Source organism: Asparagus officinalis, chromosome 4, assembly GCF_001876935.1.
Source record: "Asparagus officinalis chromosome 4, Aspof.V1, whole genome shotgun sequence".
In the NCBI taxonomy this organism is placed as follows: Eukaryota; Viridiplantae; Streptophyta; class Magnoliopsida; order Asparagales; family Asparagaceae; genus Asparagus; species Asparagus officinalis.
This window is the reverse complement of record NC_033797.1, coordinates 24404058-24409413: the sequence shown is the minus strand read 5'-3', so window position 1 is coordinate 24409413 and position 5356 is coordinate 24404058.

Genomic DNA, 5356 nt, shown 5'->3' with positions numbered 1-5356 from the left:
TCTACTTGATTTTTCCTTCAAATTTTTTTCCAATTCTGGGTCTGTTTTTGAAGGAATAAAAAATGCAATAGGTTTTTGGGTTTGTCGGGGCGGCGGTTCCAAGTTGGTAAACCCTAAGGGTTCATGGGAAAATTAAGGAGTGGTTACCTGCACAGACGAACCTGGAGTTCTTCAATTTTAACCGGGAGCTTCGCGCTCCAAGCGAGTACCTGCGTTCGGTTCTAGAGAGTGAACTCCGTGTTCACCCAGGTGAGCGTCAGCTCATTTTTTTAACGAACCTCGCCGTTCGTTCTTCAGACAACCTGCGGCGTTGTACTTGCACGATCGGAACCTGCGTTCGTAGCTTCAGACTAACCTCGCGTTCGTCGCTTCAGTCGAGCCTCGGGGTTCGGACACTTCAGACGGACGCTCGGCGTGTCGTTCGACTTCAGACGAACCTCGCGTTCTCTCAGTTGAACCTCGCGTTCATTTTTACGAGCTCCGGGCGTTCGTTCCAGTTAGAACGTCGCGGGATCTCTTTATCAACGAACCTCGCGTATCCGGTTCATCAAATCCAAAAAATTCCCAAAAGTTACTGTTCACCGACGATTTTTCAGTTACTGTTCATCCGAAAAAAATTTTCGTTGCTGTTCACCGAACATTACTGTTCATCCGAGAACATTACTGTTCATCCGAACCCAAAAAATGAATCTTTAACCAGAGATTTAAGATAAAAAACCCAATAAAACTTAAATCCCTAAGAATTAATCAAGGGGGCTCTGATACCACTTGTTAGATCTACATCATAACACTTGAGATCTAAAACCATATAGCCATGATTAATTCAAAGAGATTAACAAAATCAAAAGAGAGCGGAAGCTTATACCTGAATCCATAGATTGATCTTGATTTTGGGTTTTGGATCTTCTAACCTTAGGGTTTCTCTTTTTAGCCGAATTTCTCTCTTAGATGGGGTTGAAGAGAATTAGAGAATGTAACCCTAGGTTAGGGACCATAACCCCTTATTTATAGATGTTGTACTTTTGTAATTTAGCCCTTCAATAAATTACAATTACAACCTGGTATCTGCACATATAACCCCATGACTTATTTAAATACCAAATTAACCCAACTTAATTGATCACTTTAGTGGGTTATCCTGAAAGATAGCAATACACATTGAGTAATCATATGTGCCCACAAATAGATTTATTAGATTAAATCCAACAGCCAAACCAACATAGACACACTATAATAAGTTATTCTAAGTTAATTACAATTTTCAAGAAACATATGTTTCTTTGGGAGCCATTAAAACTTTGGTTGAGGGAGAGAAAGTGGAATAGAAGGGACCTTGGAGGATGAGGACATGACGTGTCAGAGAGGCTACGAGAGGCGGCGGGGGAAAGGGAGAGGCATCGATTTTTCCTTTTTTTTAATCTCTAATTTGTTATTTTAAACACATCTTGGGATAAATATTTTAAATATTTTTTGGTAAACATGTTTATTGATTCCTTTTTTAATTTAAGAATTTTCTATAAAAAAAATTTTGTGTGGTTCCTTTTTAGTGTTTCCTTTTTCTCCTATTTAAAAGTTTCAAATTTTTTTTGTCCTAATCTCTGTTTTGTTATTTTAAACATGTTTAGGGATAAATATATTATTATGATTCAATGAAAGTCTAAAGTTATCTATAAGTACTTGTGGTGTTTTTGGAGACCTTAATTAACTAAATTTAGAAAAAATAATATATTCATTGAATAAAAATTAAAAAAGAACTTGTTTTCCTTGTTTCCTCCAACCCTTTCTTCCTAACAAATCATAGAATAACCTACTTGAAAGTTTGGATGAAACTTCAGAAGTTCAGAGGATTTCGTGAAAACTCTTCAATTTTTTAGGGGAGATTTCTCTGATTTCTAAAAGTCAGGGGTTTATGCAAACCCTCCAAAGTTCTGTGGTTTGCTCTAATTTTTAACTTCGGGTGGGTTCTCTGCAAAATACCCAAAGTTAAGGGAGGTATTCTTAAATTTACTTTTAACTCGCAATTTGACCCCAATAGGTCATCTAAATCTCTCTCCAAAGCGCAAAAATCCCTTCTATGACAGCTAGCTGAGTATCTCACAACGACTAAAATTCTCCGGTTACCTCGATAGAAGCTTCTACGATGAAGATGAGTGCTTCTTCGGGTTCGATTTTAGCATGTGCATAATTTTTTCTATTAATTCCAATCTATTTTTATGTGACAAATTCTTAATCATGCTAGCTTTTTCATGGTAAAATAAAAGGTAAAAGAAATTAAGCAAATACAAGCTAGTAATAGATGACAAATATCACAATTGATTTAAATACACAATATTACTAAAGAAAAGATATGATGGCAATAATAAGACATACCTGTTGAAGAACACACTAACAAAAGAGGTTCTGAAATAAGAGGAGAAATCGTTGCAAACAATTGACAAGTATCACCATTAAATCAAATACACAATATTACTACATGAAGATAAAAAAAGGAGCATACATATTGAAGGACACAAAATTACTATAAAAATTGTGTAATTTCTTGGTTTATATATGGCAATTAGGTGTTGCATGTGATAGGATAATAACCATAATTAGAGTTCTCTTTGTATAAAGATTGCAAATTTAAAAATTATAATTTGATTAGGATTAATATAGAATACATAATCTCATGTGGTAATAAAACTATCAAATAATAAGTATTTTTAAGTTTAGGAATAGGCTTATATATTTTAACATTTATATGTAATTATTACCATTGAAGCCGTATAAGCCCTTTTTTCTCATAGGCAACCATGTCCTATTATTTTCCTTTGTCTTTGTAATTATGGCTCTGAGTACTAACTTTGAAAGGGGAGATTAAGATGAGATGTGGAGGGATCTTGTTGTTGGATTTAGTTGTACATGGATAGTTATACAATTTATATATTAGAATTTGATTAGTATTAGGATAATTCAAATTTTATAGGGGTACTTTTGTCTACCGAAAGATTTTTCCGAACTTGTGTTTTTAAAGGGAGTATGATGATTTCGGTGTAGGTTTTTTCATACTAGTATAATGCACGTGCTTTGCACATGGACATGTTGTTATATTTAATATTATATTATTAATAAATTATATATAAACATTTTACAAAGTTATTTAATTGCACTATGATTTAAAAAATTTAAGTTATACTATAATTAATACTTAATACAATTATTAACATACATTTAATAATTATTTAAATTATCTTATTATTATATTATTAAACAATTTATTTAGGAGTATAATTATTAAATAATAATTTAATCATTAGTTTAAGTAATACTATTGATATAATTAAACAATTTATAGTATTAAATATTTATGTTATGAACATATTTTATTACAATATCTATTAAATAATGGTAGTACTTTTTAATATTATATGACTTTATGTTGTAGAGAACATCCCTTGCTCGATAATTAATATTATCTTAGTAATACAAAATTAGATGATATAAATTAAAAATATTATTTTTTAGGAAAAGTACTTTATATAGAAATATTGGATCCTTAAAATTTATGAGACATTTACTTTCCAACAAAAAGTGAATGACTCATGGATTTCAAAAATCCAATATTTATATATAAAGAAACTTTTCTAAATAAAAGTATTTTAATTCATAGTGTCCATTTTTTATTACTAAGATGGCATTATAATATCGAAAAGGGTGATATTCCTTACCATATAAAGAATCAACCCCTATTTATACTATTATTAATAATTATAATTAGCTACAATGTTTTATTAAATAAATAATTTCACTATTTTATTATAATTAACAATTATTTTATAATGAATTATAATATATTTATTAACTCCAGGTGCAGAAACTACTACCCAGGGCGTGGAGCTTAGGAGGTCATCCAGAGTACCCAAAATGTTTGGTCACTCGCTAGAATATATTAATAAGAAGAGAAAAGTATATGTCTCATAAATATCATGGATCTAAATATATTTATATAAATTAATTTTCCAAAATAAAAATATTTTTAATTTATAATGTCCAAATTTTTATTACTAAGATGATAATAATAATCGAACAAGGTAATATTCTTTACAACATAAAGAAGTAACCCCTATTTATACTATTATTAATAATCATAATTATGTGCACTAATTTATTAAATGAATGACTTTTACTATTTTATATAATTAATAATTTGTAATAAGTTATCATTTATTTACAAATTTTGTTATCATTATAAATTATTAATATATTCTGGTGAATGACCAAATAATTTGAGAAAATGAAGAGGTGCATAGTTAAAGAGAGGTTATGGATCATTAGTTTTATAAATAACGGAATACTTGTGAGAGATAAAAAATTGAGAGGATAAAAAGGAAAATCAAAAATTCTGACATGGGTATTCTCTTTTATAAGTAGTATAAATTTTGACTTTGTCCCTCAAATCATTGAAATTGCTATAAATTCCCTCAGATCTTAAGCTATTCTGAAGTAGTCACTCATCTCATTGAAATTGCTATTAAGCCCATTAATTGTTTGGGTAATTGCGTATTATCCCTTAAATAATCTTTAAGGCCCCGTTTGGCAAAGGGTTAATGAAGAGGGGTTAAAGAGAAGGATTAATGTACTTAGCCCATTTGATAATCCGAAGGACTAAATTATTAACCCGTTAAATAAGTTTTATTTTAGCCCTTATGATCAGTTTTAGTGTTTGGGAATAACAATGATTTTGACTATTTTCTTTATAATTAGAAGGGTTAACTCTTATTCCATCTAAATAGGAGTATTAGTAAACCCCTCATTTTGAGGGGTTAACTCATTTTAACCCCTCTAGAGGGGTTAACTTAACCCTTCTATATTTTTTATGTTTGGCAAATTATGGAGGGTTAACTCACTTTAACCCTTATATAGATTTTTTGTGTTTGGTAGGTTAAGAAGGGGTTAAGTCTCATTAACCCCTCACTTAACCCTTTGCCAAACGGTACCTAAGGTTACAAACATGGCCCACAAGTCTCAGTATTTGGTAATACCCCCCGAACAACTGGAGATGTTCCCGCTTTTTGCGCATAGGAAATTTTGGAGAAATAAGGGCTTTTTAGATGTTTTTGGGAGGGTAGCGTATACCTAGGGGAATTGGAGTAATTTTATTGGGTTAAGGCTTAACCCAACTGCTAAAAATTCAACAAAGGGCTTTTCAAAATAATAATAATTCAACAAAGGGATAAATTGGCAATGAAATAGATGATTTGTTGGAGGTTTTGGCAAACTTTGAGATTGCGGGGGCGTTGTGGCAATTAAAGATGATGTAAGGTGCTAATATGCAATTACCCAAACAATTAATGGATCAAAGTATGTATCTCATGCG